Raw genomic sequence first — 22805 nt, 5'->3', positions numbered from 1 at the left:
GAAGTAGAAGTTGGCCACGAGGCATTGCCAAACACAAGGAACCTTAAATGTTGGTCCCCTGCTCCTCTCCTTAAAATACTGAGTGCCTAGGACCACCTTAAAAGATTCCAGCACTTAGAAAACTTCATGTCACTATTTGTGGGTCCTTGGCTTATTGGTGATTGAGGGCAAAACCTACACCTTTGGACAGGTTCACTAGGTTAGGATGCTTCTATGAATACTGAATATTCTGAAGTATTCTGTCCTAATTCTGTTCTTTCATTCCTTTCTTAATCCTTAATTTTATATGGGCTAAGAGACCTTTGCTCTTAGACAAAAAAAATGTCTGCACTAAAGTTTTAGCTGTCTCATACTTGTATACACAGAAAAACCTAAAATTGTGATCGATCTCAAGCGACTGATTGAGTGGCCTGGCTTTGGAGAAAATAAATGGACTTAGGGTACCTCTAAGGTTCATAGTCATGATCTTTCTGTGTTCTTCCCTGGGGATTTAACCAATAGGAATTTGTACACCGACTACAAAGAGGCAGTAATTAACAATAAGAAATGAAAGCAGGCCATTATAACACCCCCTCCAACCAACCAACCATCTAACCATCCAGTCTACTAAGCTCAACAACAACAAATATTTTAGCTCAGTTGGATTTCTCTGGTCACAGTTTTCTTAATAGTCTGTAGCCTTGACATAGTGGTAAATGGTAGAAAATCCTCACTAGGTTTATCACTGGTTGGTGTTTTAGTAGTTTTCTTATCAGAATAATGTTTGTGGAAGCTTCTTCACACTAGTTCTGGAGGAGCTCATGGAGAGCATGCATGCTTCACTGTGTGCACCTTGGGAGGGGCTATGGGAGTGGGTTTTTGTGGTTTCCTTCCTGCTTTTCAGAGTAGCTCATCACTTCAACCACGAAATCACTGCCAGCCTTTGGAAAGCGGAAGACATATTAGCCAACCGACATCTTCTTTTTCTGTTTCGAGATAAACAGTGACTTGGGTTTTTAGAGACTGGCTAGCTTAGATGTGTTTGGAGTTCCCCAACAGTCTTTGTGGCAATGTGGGTCTCTTTGTATAATGCTGCAAACCAATCATTTGTCTTACAACTGACTGCCATTCTGTTGTTGTTTTGGACGCTCAGATTCTAGTTGCCATGAGGGAATCGACACCCATGACCAACTCTATGAGGTTGTGAGGTAGTAGTTTTGAGATGAGTGGTAAATGTTGACTGGCCCTGCTTTGAAAACCAGGCTCATTCATGAATTCATTCATTCACCTCCCATGTAAGGAGCTTCAGTATGAATCGGGCAATGCTCCAGAAGTGGCAGATGCAGTAATGAACTGGATCTCGAGTCACAGACTTTTTCTTTGAAGCACCAGATAGCGTTTTACACCTATAGGCTTTGCCTTTGCTCTTCAACTCAGCGGGATTTTGCACAAAAGCAGATATAACAGCAATAAAATGAATGTTGGTTGTGCTCCAATGAAAGTTGGTTTACAAAAGCAGGGAATACATGGACCATAGGTTACCACCCCCTGCATTAAACCACAACCTGCCCTTGCCTTGTGTACATTCTAATACACTGTGTACATTCATCTGTGCTGGATTTCTACCAGGTGGTTATATTTAATATGAGAGATAGGTTCCTAAACACTATGCCTAATCCAAAACAAGACTCACTCAGAGCTGTTGAAAGCTTAGGTTGATAAAAGAATCTAAAAAGGACTGGGGAGATAACCCAGTGGGTAACGTGCTTGTTGTGCAAGCACGACGACCTGAGTTTGATCTCTAGAACCACATAAAATAAAACTTGAGCACAGTAATGTATATGCTTGTAATACCAGAGCTGAGGAGGTAGAGACAGGCAGATCCGTGGGGCCAGTAACCCTGGCCTATCTGGTGAGTTCCAAACCACCCAGAGACCTTATATCAGCAAAAGAGAGGTGGTACCTGGAGACAGATACTACCCAAGGTTGACCTCAGCTTTCACATGAGTACACTTACACACACTTATACACACACACACACACACATACACACACACACATGCACACACACACGAATCCCACAGAAACCTTAAAAGGTTAAAATGTCAATAAAATCACTAGAAAGTCACAAAAACGTCAAAAAAAGCAATATATATATTTTAAAATTTGCTGCTGACTCACTGGTTACTAATTGTGGAATATAATTTCTAGATCTTCAACATTCACAAGAGTGCTAGCTTAGCTTTAGCTCCTAATGAATTGACCACTCCTTTAATGCTGTGAAGGCAATATGAAAACCTGTCAGTAACTAGAACACTTTGTCCCATTATGTACAAACTCCATCCATAATTTAAAGGAACAGCTTATTCAACAATTCTGTTGTTTCAGCATATAAGTCTTGGAGCTGCCTTTGGCAAGTTGGCTGTTCATTGCTCTAATGGTTTGGCATGTTGATTTGGGGCAAATAAACTTGATATGGTAAGCATGGCTCTTGGTATGTTTTGTCACTTAAGCGCATCTTCAGATGAATGGCCGAATGCCTGTATACTTACTAGTAGAGCATTGTTAGTTGAGTTATAGAAATGATCAGAAATTCCTACATGGTAAGGGAGAAATCACTCATGATTGTTTATAGAGAGCCATTGCTCCTGAAGCAAATTCTGGGCTTGCATGCAATGTTCTCCCTAATATTTTATTTGTAAATTAATATAAACCAGTGTGCAGATAACTTAGAACTGTCTAATGAAATGCTTATGAATGGCTTTCTGCTTCCAAAGTGGTAAAAGAATATCAACTCTGATCTTTTAGGACTACATGTGTTTAGAAGTAACCAGAAGCCGAGACAAATCACATCTACTTGTCTTTTGTGTCTCCTTCCCTCTTCTCTTCTTTTTTCTCTTGTCTTTCCTCAGTTGAGGGTTTCAATATGCTTCCCAGACTGATCCAATAGTCTTCCACTCCTGGGCTCAATTGATCTGATCCTCCTGCCTCAGGCCTCAGTTTCCTGAGTAGCTAGCTTTACAGACATATACCGCTATATCAGTCTCTTTCACATTTTGAGAAAACTTATGAAACATTTATTTCTCTAAATAAATAATGCCCTTGCTGATTCCCACTTTCAAAACTTGTTTTTGTTTGTTTGCTTGCTTTCTTAAAAAAAAAAGACAAGGTCTCTGGGTACCGGTGAGATAACCCAGCCTGCTACCAAGCTTGACAACCTGAGTTCCATCCTTGGGAATCACATCTTGGAAGGAGAGAACAGACTCCTGAAAGTTGTCCATTGTGCTGTGGCACACACATTTACATTCCCCCAATAATAAAATTTAATAAAAAGACAGGGTCTCAGGAGAGTTGGCTGGTCCCAAACTTTACCTCCCTAGGATTACAGGTAGGTACCAGCACTCCTGGCTTTCTTTTTTTTTTTAAAGAGACAGTCCTATGTCTACTGGGGTTTCTTTACGGGCACAGGCTCCCCCTGCCCAAGCGTTACAGTAATTGAAATCAGCATTAATAATTGGAGCACTGGGTCTGCAGTTGAGCTGGTCTGGTTGTGTTTCCCACATGTTGCTAAGAAACAAAGGCCTCAGATGCCCTTTAGAACTGTGAAGGTCTGTCTTTCTAGTAGTCTATCTAATTCCATTTAATTGCTACACAGTGAAGCTTCCAGCACTTTGTGTTACCTCAGCTTACCTCTTCCCATTAGTTAGCATCAAATACCGCAAAAACCTCAGGAAGAATTTACTTGGTGCAAAGTAAAATGGACTCTTCCACACTATAATTTCTTCAGTTCCTTACCTTCCAGTGGAAAGAAATGATTGAGGGAGTGAAAGAAATTGTTTGACATCTAACCACAAAAGGAAAAATGAATCCTTCGGACCTTCCTGGGCTCTGTTTTTCTTTCATTCTTCATCTTGTGCCCTTCTGGTGAGGCATGACAATGTGAAAGGGAGTTACTTCCTTTCAGAAGATTTGCTCACAATTTAATAGTGATCACAAGTCTGGGGAAATGATAGGGTTGGAAATATTTTCTATATCTTCTTTTTGTAGTTTGCTACACTCTGATAAATTCTATGTGTTCCCCAGATCCCCATCTTCAATCCTTTCTTTGGTTTTCCACACCTGCCTGGGGCTAAAGATTAAGTTCCTATCCTACTGGCCTCTGGCTATTCCCCTTCTTTAGCCGGAGTCACCTGTTCCACTTAGAAGGAGATGTTTGAAGAGCCATTGAGTAGCTCCACTGTCCTTGCTGGTCCATGAAAGCAATAATGTTTTAGAGGCACAGGACTGTGTTGCCTGCACCCCATAGAAAGGATGTGGAATGTTGCCCACAACAGTGTTTCTATGGTCACGTTGAATTGATGGCATGCCACCTTGAACACATGTGTCTGCTTATAGTTCTCAAGTTCTGGAATGGAATCATTTAAAGAATATAGACCTTGGGCTTGTGTGATTATGGAAACAAGGGAGAACACTGAGCCAACTGCATTTAAAACGCTGAATTTTTCTGTTTGTGGTGATTGGTTATTTCAAAAACCTTCCCTTGCTTTGACTGTTCTCAGATTAACATGAGAGACTTAAACTAAATCACGGGTACCTGGCCACCTTTGTGCCAGCATGCTCACTAGAAGAACATAGTTTGTACATCTAGTGTAAGGTTAAAATGAAGAAGGGCCCTATAGATGTGAGGACTGTTTTTTTGGTCCTCCCTGTAGTCATGTAGTCACAGCTGGCCTGGCCTGGATTCTCTATGGAGACCAGGCTGGCCATGAACTCAAAGATCTACCTGCCTCTGCCTCCCAAGTGCTGGAATTAAAGGCATGTGCCACCACACCAGTTCAAGGATTGTTTTTGATTATGTATCTTAAGTGCCTGGCACATGATAGATGTTCACCAACAATTTGGTGGGTAAATTAGTATGGTTTTTATTTCCAGGGGCTTTCCCTTTTTTATTCAATCTTAGTGAAGTATAAAGTAAGAATAGTCACATTCTTCGGGTATCTGAATGTTTAATAGAAAATCTGACTCTATGGAGCTGGAGAGATGGTTCAGTGGTTAAGAACACTGACTGCTCTTGCAGAGGACCTGGGTTTGATTCCCAGCACCCACATGGTGGCTACGAACTGTCCTTAACTCCAGTTCCAAGGGAATCAGAAGCCCTTTTCTGACCTCCACAGCATTGCACAACACGGGTGCCCTCACATACATACAGGCAATACACTCATACACATAAAATAAAAATAATAAATAAAAAATTTAAAAAAAGAAAATCTGACTCCAGATCCTCAGTTTTTAATATTTCGCTCAATAAATTCATTGATACCATAGGCTAAATCACAAGTGGACTTAGTGTATTACAACCAAGGTGCCATCAGTTACTTAAATATTGCCTTTGCTTCATTTTGTGAGAGGTGGGATCAAAATTTATAGTTTTTCAGAGAAGTTGATCACCTTTTAGTACTTTCTCCCAAACTGAGATTCTACTGGACTTCTGTATCCTGATAAATGAATTAGATCCTGTTCTAGCCAGCTTCACTATTGCTGTGACAAAATCCCGACCAAAAGCAATTTGGGGAGTAAAGGGTTTATTTGTCTTGCAGTTTATAGTCCATTATCAAGGGAACTCAGGCAAGAACTCAAAGCAGGAACCTGGAGGCAGGAACTGAAGCACAGACCATGGAGGAACACTGCTTACTTGCTTGCTCCCCTGACCTATGTATGCTCAACCTCCTTTCTTATACAACACAGGACCACCTACCCAGGGGTGGCACCACTCACAGTGGGCCAGGCCCCCCGTATCACTCAACAATCATGAAAATGCCTCACAGACCTGTCCATAGGCCAGTCTGATAGAGGAAATGCCCCAATTGAGGTTCCGTATTCCCAGATGTGTCAAGCTGACAACCGAGGTTACCCAACACAGATCCAAAGGAAACAAAACTTGTTCTGACCCTTGACCTGTCTGAACCTGACTTTGCTGTGCTTTCACAAATGCTACTCGTTCACTCGTTTCCCTTGCACTGTCATGTTTTGGCTGGATTTAAGTAGCATTACTGTAAAATTTCCCACAGAGAAATTTCAACATAGAGGTTTCTGATTTATTTAAAATAAAATGGTTAAAAATAGGTCCTATGGGAACAGTTTTCTTCTTCAAGCACAAAATCTTGTAAATACGTTTTAATGCAAATTTGGGGCCTCATTATTTCTTCCCACCCCAAGTGTATTATAGTTGTGCTACAGTGGTAACACCAAGTGTCAGTTATGGGTTCCTACCTATCCCCCCCCCCATGGCTCATGACTATTGCTCACTTCCCTTCTCTTCCCTAGGGCTTTTCCTGGGGCTTTTCCTGTGTAGTGACTCCCACTATATTCCCTACATCTGGTTCCTTATTCATTGTGTGACCTTCCCTTAGGAGACCAATAAAAATCCAGCAAGTCCAGCCACATCTGGCCCCTGGTTATTGCACTCACTGAAGTCATGTAGAACAGAGGGCAGCCCACAAAGGGAACGCCTTGTGCAGGGGGAAAAAACTCCCCCCCCAAAAAAGTCACCAAGCAATTATGATCTAGGGTCTCCAAGACACTACTAGGTCATTGGGGCTGGTTAAACTGAGTTTTTGTGACATACACAGAGTCATGGTTAGCGCTAAGGCATTACCAGGGACTCTGGGTATAAAAAAGTCGGTTCTAGTCGGCTGTCATTTTTGTCTTTACTGTCATCCTCTTTCCCACAGTCAGGAAGATCAAATATCTATGAATGCTTACAACATCTGTTTTTAAGTTTTGTCGTTACTTCTCATTGTTATGGTTTTAATACCTTAGAAAAATGATCAAGATAGTTGGGCGTGATTAATCCCAGCACTTGGGAGGCAGAGATAGGGGGCTCTCTATGAGATCCAGATCAGCCTGGACTTTGGAGGGAGTTCCAGGCCAGCCTGTGCTACAGGGAAACCCTGTATCAACAACAGCAACAACAACAACAACAAGTACTTAAGACATAGCTTAGTAACTATTTGTGGAATGAAGAAGGTATGACAAGCAGACAAATCTCCAGTCACTAGTGACTTGTAATTTGAATTTGTGTCAACCTTGAATGTTTTACAAGATACAAGTTTTGTATCTTCCAGGGAAAAGACTGAAAGTCTAAGCTAGGGTCTTTTGCAGTGAGCTGCTGCCCCATACTCTAGTACTTCTAGAATTATCATTGCTATTGCTGTTGTTATTTACCTAGTATCTTTTCTTCTCCTTTGGAAGGAGGGGAAGCTTTTAGGCAGGCTCTCTCTCTCTCTCTGTGTATCCCAGGCTGACCTTGTACTTCATGTAAAGCTAAGGCTGGCCTTGAACTCCTGATCCTTCTGCTTCCCAAACGCTGGGATGACAGGATTATTGACCAGAGCCTCTGTTCCCAGCCTCCTATATCTTTACTTCTATTATCAGGTAGAAAAGTTTTTTTTTTTTTTTTTTTTTTAAAGAAATAAATCACTGAACCCTGTTTACAACAAGAAGCAAAATACATTTCTGCTCATTTCCATTGGATCACAGGTGGTAGGGGCATTTTACAAAAAAAGCATTTTCCCAAGATTTTGACCCTAGTCTCTGGGTCTAATTTGCTTTAAAATAAATTTGAAATCTTAAAACGTGTTTCTGTAACAAACTGCCCTGTGCTGCTCTGTTTCTGTTAGGGTTTTCTGTTTTCTGTACTCATTTACAGCCTCTCTGTCCACACAAAGCACCCCTCCCTCCCCTACGTCTAAATCTCATCATTCTTTAAAATTCATTTCAAGTGTCATTTCCTCTGGATACACCCCTCACGAATTAGATGCTTCTCTATCTCAGCGCACCGTGATGCACTCCGAGTATACTCCAGCACATCCTATTTATCACTCTTTATTGTTGCTGTTTGATCAATGGTTAGATGATTAAATTCTTAGCACCTCTAGGCCAAGGCCTAAGTATTATTCATGTCTGCATGGTGGGCATGCTGTGGAGTTTCTTGGCACCAATAGGTGCTCAGAATATTTGTTGCTTGAATTCAGTTGTGTTCTTTATGTTCTAAAAAAAGCTTCAGTTAGTCAGTAGCATCTGTCTTTACTGTAGCCAGTTGCTGTCTTAGCTGCCTGGAAGGTTTAAAGTGAGGTTAGGTTCCACCAGCTTCAGCAGTCACCTGACCGCTGTCTACTATATGCATGAGAAGAAAGGTCAGGTGAGTTCTTGCTCCTCTGGAATTCTGGGATCCCAGGTCCTGATAGATGCTCTGTTTTTTTCCTCCTCCTTTCAGTTTCCCCAAAGGTAGGAGTTGGCACCTGATTGTTTTGCTTATTTACAAAACACAGTGCACACCTTTAAACCCAGTACTTGGGAGACTGAGGTAGGTGGGTCTCTGTGAGTTCCAGACCAACCTGGCCTACATAGGGAGTTCAAAGCCAGCCAGGGCTACATAGTGAGACCTTGTCTCAAAAACAAACAATGAAATAACCCCCCCAAAATAAAAACACAACCATGAAAATACAGAAAACAGAAGAGTGACTGTCACCAGTCACTGGAACCCAGTGGGTCAGGAAAGAGGGATTTGGAAGCTGCTCCTCTCCTCATCCTTTTGCTCTTCTTAGCAAATCGTCTAGGGCAAGTAACAGAGGAGAACACCTCCATCTCTGTTGACAGCATCTTCACATACCTCCTCCAAAGGAGTCCTAGCCAACATCTTAAGATTTCTTTTCATCTGCGGTTTAAATTTTTTTCTTTTTTGCTCCATGTGTGAACACAAAGGAGAGTAGCAGCTGGTTGACTCATCTGTCAGTCATTAGGATCCCCTAATGGATGGTTAGAAAGAAGGAATTCGGGAAGTAAAGTGATATTTAAAGACCAAGTAGCATTTATAATGTTGCCTGCTTCTGATTGGACAATAAGGAAGATGGACAAGCAGGGTGTTTACTAGTTTGGGCTATCCCCAGTTATCTAGTCCATTTGGATGAGAGACCTTTCCAAGTTCACACCGGGAAGAGAATGCTACCCTACTTATATTTTAATTAATACATGCATAAGAAAATCAGTAGACCAATTGGTTTAATTCTATCATGGACATTTCCCTAACTCTCGGGATAATTGAAGGATAGGGTTGTAGTATCATTAAAGTTATAGTGAGAAAAGGAAAGTTTGAATTGTCACATATATGTATATGTATATGTATATGTATTTGTATATGTATATGATGTGTGTGTGTGCATACACAATTTAGTTTTTTATGTGTACATGGTCACCATGCATTATGACATAATCCCCAAAGCTTTTTTGCACTTCTGTATTCATTTCTATGTGATAAGGAAGTGATTATGTCAGAATATCTCACCACTAGAACAAGCTGGATGAACCTACTCTACCCAGAGTTGCTCCATGTATTGATTTGCACTTAAACTAACGTTAGGTTAACAACAGTGAAGAGGATTAGCTGTCTCAGACAAAGGAGACAGCTAAGAAGTTGTCTTGGGACTCCTTGTGGGCTCACACTTGACACTCTTCCTATCTTTCCAGACAGAGAACTCCATTGTGTGGTATGTTTTGGTAACATTTTATTCAAATCAAACAGAATGCAAACCAGAAACATGCCATGAATCTCTTCTAAGTGATTTTGATGATGATGTGCTTTGGGAATCACTATTCGAATGCTCACCTTTAGGTACCACTTTGGTTCCTTCTCTTCTAACATTGGAAGGTATGTCTCCGCTGGTCTTGGCCATATTTACTGATTTTCTTTTATTCTTTAACCCTTCCTAGTTTCAGAGGAAATTCTAATTTTCTTGTCAGAAATAATTTTGCCCAGTAAGTTATCCTTTCAGGGTATACTTTGACTTGATAAGTCAATATATTTATCATAAATAGTTTTAGTTTGCTGGAGCTACTAACAAAATGCCACAAGCTAGATAGCTTGCAAACAACAGAAATGTTGTTTTTACCATTCCAGAGACTGCAGACTGAGGCCTGTGTGCAAAAATGGGCAGGTTCTGTTAAGGGGCCCCTTCCAGGTCACAGACTGCCAGCTTCTCATTGTGTTTTCATGTGGTTGAGAAGACCACGGATCTCTTTGGTCTTTCTTATGGGGCACTAATCTCATTCATGGAAGGGCCTACCCTCTTGACATCATCACTTCCCAAAGACTCCACCTCCAAGTATCATCATTCTTGGGGTTAGTTAGGCTTTGTGTACGTGGAATTTGTAGGGACACAGTCATACCATAGTAAACTCTTATCTTGCCAGGTGTGGCAGTATATGCCTGCTATCACAACACGATTTGGGAAGCAGACTCAGGATTATCACAGGTTCAAAGCCAGTCTAGGCTACAAAGCAAGACTCTGTCTTTAAAAAACGAAGGCCTGCAGGTGTAGCTTGGTATTAGAGCACTCAGCGTGTGCAAGACTCTGGGTTCATTCCTTAGTACCATAACTAACTAGCTAGCTAGCTAATGAACTAACCAACTAAATAAATTAATTAAATGCTTAAATGTCTTTCTGATTCTTGAATAAAATCTAAAATCTATTACGTAAAATCCCTTCTTGGTTCCTTGAATCCGGGCATGTCCTGGGCAGGTATGTCTTGTTAGTTTTTTTCTTTTTCTTAGAATTTTATTTATATATTTGGTGATCTTAGAAGTTAATTATTGTTAGAAGAATATACATTTAAAAAACAAGACAACAAAGTGTATGGCACAAAATTTCTATGTGGTTCTCTTCCATTTTACAAGTAATACAAATAAGGGTATTTTGAATAAAACCGAAATTATCAAAAAGTCAGCTTTTCTTTTCAATGTCACATGATTAGCAGCTACCCAGACATGCCATGGAAATCGCTATGATCCATGCTCCATAACTTCAGGTAACTGTGTCCTGGGACACTCTTCATTCTGTAACTTACACAATCGTCCCTGACATTGCATAGTATTATTCTCAGTTCTTATCTATAGCTGTGCAGTCACTGAGCTGGATAAAGTGGTGCAATATAGCAATTAAGAACATCCTTTTTTTTTTTTTTTTTTTTTTTTTTTTTAAAATCCACCAGTTCAGTAAATTACAACTTGATTGTCTGGTAAACAGTGTTACCTGCTGTGGCTGCCTTGTAGAACAGAGTTCTGCATGCAAATTAGCAGTAGTTTATAATTCCCAGGATGGCAGAGTATACATTTCCCATAACTTAAGTTTCCCTTCTCCCACCTCAGGAGAACAGACTAAGACAAAATGCATTGTATTGTCTTTTTTTCTTTCTTGCATTTCCTTACTTCCAAGCATGGATGCCTACTGCAGCCCTACAGAGGGGATGCTGTGGAAGCATAGCTAGGAATGTGCTCAGTTACCTGACTAAGTTACCCTGAGTTCTCACAAAGGCTCTTAGCAATATGCAACCTATCTCCTTGGGAGATAGAATTCTCTGTGGTCCAGAGTATACGTAGTATTCTGTGGGGCTAACCTGTGGTACTTCAGGGAATTCCTGCTCTTGTGTGCTACCTATGGTTCTCTGTCAGATAATTTTAACACGCAAGAAAATCTGCCTTGAATAAATTAGAATATATTTGCAAATTAATTGGTTAATTAGATTTTAGACATCTCTAGGGGACTGAACTGAAGCAGATGTGTACAAAAGCCCCTCGCTGAAGTAGGGATCTGAAGGAAGAACTCTGTGGGTTGATCCACTGTTAATGTCAAAGTACTCCAGTATACACACTTAAGCATAGCCCAGTGGAGCTGTGATTCTACTTTGGAGTTCATTGTTAGAGAGACATTCCCCAAAGGTGCCTTGTTGCTTGGCAGTTGTACTGTGAAATAATCAAAAGTGCTCTTAGAGTTCTTTTTCCATTATGTTAAGAAACCACATGACAGTGCTGTTAAAACTAAAAGAAATTGGGGCTAGCAGTATAGCTCAGTGGCAGAGCTCATGCCTGGAGTGCATGAGGCCCTAGGTTTGAGCTCCACCAATGAAAAAAAGGTTTTCTTGTTTGTTTGTTTTTCCATTTACAAAGCCAGAGCTTGAGCTTAGCCCTTGAGTTAGAGCTCAGAGCCTTGCCCTTCACATTTTTCGCACCCAGTGCTTTACTCTTCAGTATAATGGAAACATACCTGCTGAGTTTCCTGAATGCTGTTTTTAATATCAAACTATTTTTTCCTGATAGTATTCAATTTTATTTATCTTTGATTTATTTTTATTTCATGTATATGAGTGTTTTATCTACATAAATGTAAGTGTACCACATGCATGCAATGACTGAAGAGCCTAGAAGAGGGCGTTAGATCTGCTGGAACTGAAGTCACAGACAGTTGTTAGCTACCATGTGGGTTAAGGGAACTGAACTGGGTCCTCTGCAAGAGCAGCCAGTGCCCCTAACTTCTGAGCCATCTCTCCAGCCCACCTATTTTATTTAATTTTCTACTTGGATAATTAAGTTAGATTCCTTTTTATTCCTTCAGCCATTTTTAAAAGTCATAATGCACTGGGTCTTTAGCTGGAATAGACGTAGTAGAGTGCTACAGTCCTGATTTCAACCATGCGCTGGGTTGTTAGCTAGACTGGGGCACAGTAGAGTGCCACGGTCCTGATTTCAACCATGTTCTAGGTCTTTAGCTAGACTGGGGCACAGTAAAGTGCCACAGTCCTGATTTCAATAGGCTCTCTGTCTGCTAATACTTCATGAAGTGGTTATTGGCTTCTATTTCCTGACACCTGTGTTGGGAAGAAGCCTCCTATCATAGAGTAAGTTGCATGACAGTAAAATCTGCTGGGCCTTGGGTTGATTGGGCATTAGTCACTTACCTGTGATGAAACTTTAGAGCTAGGCTGTGCAAGGAAACTAGGCAAGTAAGCAGTTTATAGAATTCATAAGTCTCCCCGCTCTCTCTCTGTGGTACCCACTGCTGCCATTTGTCAGCTCTGGAAGGTTTACCTTTGTGTACGTGTGCCTGGAGAAGTCCCAGTGACTAGCAGACAAGCAGCAGGTGCAAGAAGACATGAGGATATACTCAGTATCATGTGTTTGAATAGAGGAGGCTGACTTGACAGTCACCTGGGAAACAGAATAGAACATATGTTTTATTGACACTTTTATCCTGAGGTTTGAGAAATACTTATATTTAATTATTTCAGCATTTGTTTTGCATATTTGTTAAGAAAAATTAGCCATTGTGGAGACAGATGTGACAGGTTTGGTCATCTTCAGATGAAGTGCTTTCTTAAATTTTCTAAGTCTAGTTGTAGTTGAGTAAGAACAAGGCATAGAAATGGCATTCTCACTTGACATCAGCAATACTCAAGCTTGGGCCATTACTTTGTGATAAACAGACATCATGGCACCAGTTCATAGTATTCTCTTGTTTTTTCTCCCACATTAAAATGTAGGGTTTTGTTCTACATCTTAAAAAATAATACATTTTCTGAAGGACAGTTGTGTTTTATGTTTGCAGTTTTTGCTTATGTTCTGATAAGCACCAGTCATCTCCCATAGCCTACTTCTGAGATGGAGATGATAGACAGATGAACAGACAGACAGACAGATGATAGAGGGTAGATAGATACATGATAGATGATAATGATAGGTAGATAGGTGATTGCTGGAAAGACAGCTAGGTAGAGAAAGCAATAGCTGATTGATAAATGATAAATGATAGGTAACAGACGAGTAAATTGATAGATGCATATATTAGAGTTAGTAAAGAATATTTTTTTGATGAAGGTGTTTAACACTTTCTCTTTTCAAATAGAACCCACCAAATATAGTATAATCAAGTAGGATTATTATTTTTGTTTTTTAATTAATTTTTTTCACAATATCATATATGACCTTTGATTGTGTGCTAAAGAACCCAAGTTTATTCTTCTTCCCTGACCCCCTCTGTTGCTTGGAAAATTGCTTGTATCTAGGCCAGCAAACTTATATATGGTGTTGCTAATTAAAAATGGCCATGGGTAGCATGGTGGGGTGGTAGATATGTTTATGGACATAAAAGCCCTCAGCTTCCCAATGGTCAAGAGGGCTTTTTAATCATGAGGTGGTGAAAGGGGAGTATTTGGGGTCAGTGGGTAGATCTGAAGGAGTATAAGGTTTGTTGAAGTCTGTTGGGAGGTTATCAAGTCTTTTACCCTTGAGTCTTTAAGCCAGTCACATCACTGGTGGCTGCAAATCACTTTCATATGGCCATTTGCTGTTTGGTGGAGTGTTTGGAATGAACAAGTTAATCCCAGTCCAATTCATGGGCAGGTAGCCAATTCACACAAACCACCTTGACAATCCACACTAATTGGTTTGTCTCCAAGGAGCAGCTAGAAATAGAATTGCCCACAGAGATGGGCATTTCCTTCCATCCAGTCCTCCTTCTAGCTTTCCACCTCTGTCCACTCCCACACCTGGCTAACGACCCCCCCCATTCCCACACTTCCTGCTGCAGTGACATCATCATTATTATTATTAAATAGCACATCTCAATCCTTTTGTGTTTCATAAGCGTGATGGTTGGATGTTCACGCACATGCGTGATATGTGCCGCCCTCAAACCTTGTTACATACCGGCACATTACCCATCTGACATGAGAAAAAATAAATAAATAGCACATCTCCTCATGGACTATAAATTTCTAGAAGCTTTCTTTCTGAAGGAATGAGTAGATTAGAGGTCAAGAAAGTAAACTCACTGTCCTTGGGACACTTCAGGGTCATTTATATTTTGGGAGCTGGTTTCATTGCCAAGGATAGAAACTTTCTGTGAATAAGTCAAAACACACTTTTTTGTTTTTGTTTGAAAGGCTAGGGAAACAAATTCCTAGACAAAGACTCATGCAGCCTGGTAATAAATTCAGAAAGATCTACTGACCCAGAAAAACATCAGTAGCTTCCAGAATCATCTCCAAGAATGGCTGATTGTGTTCTGCTGAGAGATACCCAAAATACAGATACAGCCTAGGTTGCTGTAAAGGATTGATAGCTGCTTCCTAATGAATAAGCACACTTTCTACCTACACAGGTGGCTCTAGACGACCCCTGCCTATGCCCAAGTTCCAGCGGAGCTCCGGGTTTCTCTGGGGACAGGTGGGATGGATGGTGATTGCTTCTCTTAGCTGGCTGGACAGCAATGCAGTAGATACTGCGCATGAGAGTTCTACCTACACAGGTGGCTCTAGACGACCCCTGCCTATGCCCAAGTTCCAGTGGAGCTCCGGGTTTCTCTGGGGACAGGTGGGATGGATGGTGATTGATTCTCTTAGCTGGCTGGACAGACAGCAATGCAGTAGATACTGCACATGAGAAATCTGACTTCAGTCCTGACTCTGCTTCTCACTAGCTGTGTTGCTTTGGGAAGCCACTCAACCTCTCTGAACGTGTTTATAACCGTTATCTTGGAGGTTAAAAAGTACTTCATTCAAAATCATAGTTTCTAGTTTTAAAAACATCTTTTAATGACCTTTGGATTTTAGTGATTTAACTTTTCATAAATTTGAGATTTATATAAGGAAGGGAATTCTCCACAGAACATTAAACTACAATGTCCACTTCTTCCATGAATATGATGTTACCTGCTCCGCCTCCCTGCAACTGAGAGTAGATTAAAGCAGTATAATTCAGTGCAAGCATTTGTCAACCCAAACGCTTTTCTAGACGTTTAGTGTGCACAGGCACCTAGTTATTTACAACGATCTATAGGATTAGCACCATCATCTCCAGCTAGAATTGATACCTGAGCAAGCTTGCCTTGCTGTGACTATGACAGCCAGAAATAAATACTCTTACTATACCTTCCCTGTCTGTAGAATAAGATAGATAGGAAACCGTGGGTGTGAAATACTCCAGCCACCCAAAGTCCAAGAGGAATGAAACAAAATTTTCATGAAATTCAGACAAAGCGGAAGTCACTTCTAAGTCAGTCCCAAGGCATTATTGTTCTCCCTCAGTAGTTAGAAGGTGGAGGGGCAAGAGGCCCCTATTTACTGCTCCTTAAGGTAAGGCAGGTTTGATTGAGCCTCCTGGCCTACATGGAAAAATCCAACAAATAGAAAGTGAAATTTACAAGGGATTCCAACAAAATCAACAACTGTTTGCATAGCTTGGCTGGCTCATCTCAAATATTCATTCTGGCCCTGGGAGCTTTGGGTCTCTGTATAGATAATTCATCTTTTATTAAGAATGAATGCTGGGAATATGAACTCCATAAAAAAATGGCAACTTCTGTTTATATATATATATATATTTTTTAATTGCATTTTATTTATTGGGGGTGGGGGGCAAGATACACCCATGCCTAGTTGCCCCATGGAGGTCAGAGGAGAACTTGCGAGGATCAGTTCTCTGCTTCCAACATACGGTTCCTGGGGATAGAAATACCTTTACCCACTGAGCCATCTTGCCAGCCCCCAAAGCTTCTAAAAAGCCTAGAGAAGAAGGAAGGCAAGGAACATGGGATCTGCCTACAAGCACCATGCCAGGGTGTGAGCATGTCCTTTCCTCTGGGGCTTCTACATGTCAATAAATCAGTGGCTATAATCAGTGGTACTTATAATTTAGGTAGGCCAGAAAATGTGCAAACGCATTCCTTGGTCTGAGAAATTTTGTGTAAATTGTTCTGATTTTTGTGGTTTTGCAGTTACTTATTTGTTCATTCTTGAGTCAGGGTCTCATATAGCCCGGGATGATCTTGAATACCCGACCCTCCTGTCTCTTCTGCGCCAGTGCTGAGACAAAGTGCACCACCATTTCTTCTTTTGAGGTGCTGGGGATCACACCCAGGCTTTGGGTATCCTAGCCTAGGTCTCTTACCAACTAAGCTACATTCCCAACTCATTTTTTTTTGTTTTAGCATCTTGCTAGGACACTTTTCTTCCCATTGTTCCGCTCCCTTTGGACACAGAAGGGTGGGTATAGAGTTGTCTAGTTGTCTTGTAAATACGTCATCGGTGGCAGGTGGCAGGTGAGCTGGTAGCAGAAACCTTTCTTTCCATACCTGAAACGGAAATGGAAAGCAGGTAGTAAAGGCAACAGTATTTGTTCTGACTGGGCTCAGGGATCCTTGGGTGCATGTGTGAAACACACAGACTATCGGGCTTCTTAAAGGACCACAACAGGCTGCTGCTTGCCCCCTCAGTCTTCCTTGCTGGAATGTCTGCAGAGCTGGCAGGAGGAATCAGGCTATGGAGACCTCTGAAGCTGAGGAGAGTTTGGACAGACAGGGCTTGCATTTGTTCAAAACTTCACAGAGACATCCAGTACGCTGATTTCTCATGTACCATGTCTCAAACCCAGACCGAAGGTAGTGGCATCCGGCCAGAGTGGTTAGGCGACTAGGATGTTGTACTCGATCTGTTTAGTCTTTTACTCATCATCAAGTTGTAGATTGTCATATTTAGACCCTCTCTGCCACCAAAACAATATCCTCCCCCTAAATAGTCTAGATGGCTTACTTGCACCAAAGTATATAGAGTAATATCGAAATCTAAGGATGCACCTGAAAATATGGAAGTTCAGAGCATGGCTTTGGAATCAGACTGCTGGGCTGTCAAATGGGGACCTACAAACTGTCGGACTTGGGACAAGTCACCAAACCTTTCTGTGCTCTGGATTCCTCTTCTGTAAAAAGGAGATGTTAGTAAGAACCAGAAAGCAGCACCTAGAAAACTAAGCACTCTATAATCACACATGAGCATGTGTGTATATGTGTGTATGTGTGCATATGCATACTCATCTGCTTATGTGTGCTCATGCTAATTTGTGTGTATATATATATGTTTGTGTACCCATTTGCATGTGTGTATGTGTATGTGCATATTTGTGTGTGTGCATACGTGTGTATGTGTGTGCATGTGTGGTGAATGAATACTCATTTGTATATGTATGTTGGGGGGAGTGCATGTGTGTGATGTGCATACACATGTCCATCTGCGTGTGTTTCCTTTGGGGTGCACATCAGTTCATCAGAGCCAGAGACACTCACTGCCCTGTCAGACAAGTGACTTTGGCCCCTCACTTACATTCATTCCTTCCTCTGCCAGCACCTCCACCATCACCAACAACCAGCCTGGCTTTGTTTCCATTACTCCTTGCATGTGTCAAGAATGCTCCAGCTTGCTACCCAGCACACACAATATTTCCTTCCGAATTGTTTTCCCTACAACTCCCTTTAGGGAGCTCTGCTCCCTACAGTCCTCACACCTTGGTTTCAGTGTTGCTTTGGCAGAGAGGGCTTCCAGACCACCCAAGGTTCACTAGGGCCCCACCTCCCAATTTCTCCAATCATTTCACTGGCTTTTAGCTCACATCACAGTTGGAAGTCCTTGTAACCCCCATTTGCACACTCCCAGTGGCTACAGCTCCCGTAGATGGTATACTTTGCAGAGTGTGCCCAGTTTCTGTTCGGTACCCAGGAGAGATGAAGCATCCACTTCCAGTCATGCTAACAATGGTGGAGAACTCAGTACATACAGACCAGGAGTAAGAGTAAGTTGACTGACTAGGTGTGTGCTGTATATGTGTAGCACCCTTTCCAAGTGCTGGGAGTGATGCATTCCTCCCTTCCAACTGGTCAACACTCATCACCTCAACCTCACCAGCCTTCACCCCCTCTTACTTACCATGTGATAGGAATGAAAAAAGAAGCCAGGGAAATGATCAGATGCCTCTTTGGGGGAAATGTATCCTGGAATCCCCATTTGGTGTCTTTGTGACTGCTTGGTATGCAGCCATGGAGGAGAAAGCAGGGCCTTATCTTCTCTCTCCTTAGACCAGTTCAGTGGGGGACCCTTGACATGTGGACGTGCCCCATCTACTGGTTGAAGAGGGTAGCTACATTCTCGGTGGCTTGTGAAGCCCTGTACTGTGAAAGCTATTTAAAAGCAGCTTAGACTGTGGGAGGTTTACATCCTGCTTTGTGATCCTGCTGTTGGCCAGAATGACCATGAAGCCTGATTTGCTTGCAGAACACTCATTTTGGCATTTTCATCAGTGATGGGCAAATTCTGTCCACTGGGCTTTACAATGTTTCAAGGGTTAAAATACACAGTAAAATGTCAGCATTCACTGTTTTGTTGTTCCCTGTATGTATTATGTTGTCCAAATATTCACTATGTAGCAAATACTTTCTCTACAAGACAGACAGGAGATGTGACACCACACCCTGTTCTTTGGAGGTGCACAAGATCTTCCCTTATGAATCACGGATTCTAAGATAAAGATTTCAGCGAGCCCATGATACCTTCTTGTTTTCCTTTCACTCCCTACCCCCACCCCATGAGGACTTAAATTGTCTATAAGGCTCAATAAATAGATGGAAGAAGATGGAATTACCAGTTTTCTTAAGGAAATATAATTATATTAAAGTGGCAGACTGTTCTCTGTCAATAAATGTTTTATATCATAGCTTCCATGCCTGAATCCTTTGTGTAAATTATGAATTAGCTTGTAAACAGACTTGGTGGAGTGGCCCAGTAGGGCCTTGGAGCTGAGGGTCAGTGACATTCAGCTACTGCTTTGCCACTGTGGTGTGGGTTATGTCTTGTGTTCAGGACTGGAAGGTGGTTTGACTGAACAGAGGAAGGCCAGGTCAGGAAAGAAACCCAAAGTGTCCATATTCAGTATGGGATAATTTTATAGACCAGTGTGTCCAAGTAAATCCATGTGATTGGTTATTCCTAGAAAAGGCAAAAACTTCTAGCATGCCTTCTCGCATATGAGGTGAGTCCTTTCTGACTTCTGGACACTTCACCTCTGTACAAGGGGTGGCTAGCCGATGGCTCCTGGGGTCTTGTGAGGGGCATCATAAGTGAAGTAATAGCCAGATGAATGGCCACCACTTTCCCCCAAGGGAGTGCAGATCCAGAGTTGCTGGACTTTCTCATTTGTCATGGGAACGGTAAAGTCTGGATTTCAAATCTCCTGATCTCGAAAATGGTGGCAATGTTTGGATTTCATCTGGGTAAAACCAAATGTATCTGTGAACAGGATAATGCCTGTGATTCTTTCTCATTTGTGGCCCAATCTAGAGCATCCCTGTCAAAGATTCATCCGTGTTATACATTATATATTTTTTGTTTACAAATGGCACTGCTGAGTCACCAGTGCATGTTTGAAAATATGTTAAAACTGTATGTATCTCTATGTAATCAAAATGTATGCTCAGTAAAATGATAACAGTTTAGTAATGAATGAATAGTAGTGTCTTAACAGAGTAGCATAACTGGGCACATGTCATTAGTGAATATTTTTCTTCCTGGTTCTTGCTAATGATAGGATTAGAGCAGTGAGTGTAGAAGGAATGCACATATACATACATACACATACATACACACACACACACACACACACACACTCTGGGCCAATTGGATATTTTCTGTCTTTAACTTTTGTTACTTTCTAAAGACTCATCTAACGTACCCATCTGAAAGAATCTCCCATATCTTGCCCTTCAAGTAAGAAAAATGTGAAATCTTCATACAATGGCAAGTATTCTGAGTTAACTCTCAAGTTTTATTTAATTTTTGATGTTTTTTTTTTTTTTTTCCTTTTTTGGAGGCATGGTATAGCTATGCAGCCTAGGTTGGCCTTGAGCTTGGGCTCCTCCTCCTTCAGCCTCCTGAATGCTGGAATTATAGGCATGTGCTACTATGACCAGCCCTCTTAATTATCTTATTACTTTCTTTAAAATTTTGTGAGCAGTCACTGGCTTATTTTCCTCATAATTTCAGGGAAATTATTTTTCTTTTTGAAACAGGGTCTCCCTGTAGCCCCAGGTGGCCTGGAACTCACTATATAGACCAGGCTAGCCTTGAACTCAGAGAGATCCACCTGCTTCTGCCTCTCAAGTGCTGGGATTACAGGTGTGTGCCACCACGCCGGGCCCAAGGGAAGGTTTTGATGTGTGGGTTTGGTGTCTGTTTGAGCTCTGAGAGGGTTTCATAGGGTGGGTGAACTGAACACACTTGCCACCATGTTTGGTTTTTCCTGGTTTGAGATGATTTTAGACAGCTGAACATATACCTTATATCCTATCAGTGGAAGTGGGGGGAAGGATAGAGAGCATGAACACATTAATCTACCTAGAATGCAACAACCAGACAGCCTAGAAATGTAAGATGTGTTTTTAAGACATTTTTTGAATTACCCATGAGCCCTACAACCTTCATGTGTGCTGTGTTTTGAACATCCTTATTTACACCTCTTTGTGCATGTGACAGCAAAACTGCTGGTGTGGAATGCAAGTTCAGGGACACGTGTTCAGGTCCTAATCCTCTCACTAGCTTTATAACTCTGGATAGATTATTGAACCTCTCTGACGGCCTCAGTGTTCAGTAGTGAAATGGGTTCATAGCATGAATCTGCCTCACAAGTCCTGACACAATGACTGTGGTACTGTACATGAAGCTGACTGAGCACATGTGTGTGCTATGAGTTGTCATGTCTATTGTATCATCATCATTGCACATGTTCAGGTGTTGTTATATGAGTTTGTTTTATATAATTTCTGATTTTTTCCTTGGCCACTTACTGGCAGCTTTCTTACTCTAGGTAGGATTTGATTTAAGAATTTGTGCTCTATCTGTCTGAATGCTTGCCTTCTTTTTCTTTCTTTTTCCTTTTTAAAAAATAATTTATTATTTTTATTTTATGTATATGTGCATGTATTGCACATGTAGGTAAGTGCACCTGTGTTGCGCAATGCCCGCAGAGGTCAAAAGAGGCTCTCAGATCCCCTAGAACTGGAGTTACAGACAGTTGTTAGCTGCTGTGTGGGTGCTGGGATTCGAACCCGGATCTTCTGCAAGAACAGCCAGTGTTCTTAACTGCTGAGCCATCTCTCCAGCCCCTTGTCTTCTTTTTCTAAGGGACCAACAGCTGGTGGTTTAACCTGGTCCGACCCCTTAGTACTATGTCTGTTGCAGCATCAGAAGTTCCTGAGTAGGTTCTGTAATCCTTAAATTAGTCTAGGAGGAAGATGGATGAAAACTGTCTTGCTTGGGTGAAGCCCAGTTGTGACTTTTGTTTTGGCTCCAGTCCAAACCAATTCTTTAATAACTAAAATTGCCTTGTCCACCTCTCTCCCCTTAGTGATTAGAATCAGCAAGACAGTCTAGTCACTGTAGCAGAATGTACCGTTTCCTGCTTCTCCCAGCACAGGTTTCGAAGCAGTCAGTACTTGTAGATGTCACTTCTTACAGAAGGGCAGAAGCAAGGCTCCTGGGCTCTGCCTGCCAGTAGCTGTGTTCCCCAGGTGGCCATCCTGTCTGATTCTGATTTTCCTTTTTTCCCAAGCTCCTGCCACTTCACTGTATGGCTCGTTCTTTCTATCACAGTTTCCTTCACCCTGGAGATGCACAACGGTAGGGCAAAATACAAGCATTCATGCTGTGCATGCATTTAGGGAGTTAGGGAATTTAGCTTTTAATTACTGTGAAAATATGATTATTTAGGGACATGGCACCATCTCTACAGAGCCTCTAGAATTTTGCAGCAACAGGAAAAGGGGCTTATAAATATGTACTAAAATAGGTGAGTTGGCAGGTCCTGGGGGGAACAGCAGGCAGAGTGAACTGTAACAGGCCTCAGCATCTTTCATTAACTCCGATCAGGTTGATAAGGAGCATTCTCGCCCCAGCTTTCCAGTCTGTAACATGGGTTCATGCCAGTTGCCCCTCAGCTATGGCTCAGCAGGTGTCTGGAATGCTCCAACAAAACCTACTTATAATCTGAAAGTGCTGACCTGCCTAGATCTTGTCTTTATCACACTTATTTCCCAGGCAGAAAGAAGCCCCAGTCTTTGTTTTGCATAATATCCTACGGATTTAACTCTAGCTTACAGAGAGATTTTTTTTTTTTCCTT

At 41.6% G+C, this 22805-nt stretch overlaps 1 protein-coding gene and 1 non-coding gene across 2 annotated transcripts in view; both read left to right on the top strand.

Moving 5' to 3' along the window:
- Ext1 (exostosin glycosyltransferase 1) overlaps positions 1–22805 on the top strand; it is a 299125-nt gene that overhangs the window by 217068 nt on the left and 59252 nt on the right. The window lies entirely within an intron of this gene.
- On the top strand, positions 14434–14536 carry LOC115071250. Its single transcript, XR_003850345.1, has one exon. It is a non-coding gene; the product is annotated as a small nucleolar RNA U13 (small nucleolar RNA).

Source organism: Nannospalax galili, unplaced genomic scaffold (genome assembly GCF_000622305.1).
Source record: "Nannospalax galili isolate Female #2095 unplaced genomic scaffold, S.galili_v1.0 scaffold17, whole genome shotgun sequence".
Taxonomy (NCBI): domain Eukaryota; kingdom Metazoa; phylum Chordata; class Mammalia; order Rodentia; family Spalacidae; genus Nannospalax; species Nannospalax galili.
This window is presented reverse-complemented; position numbering and strand designations above follow the sequence as displayed.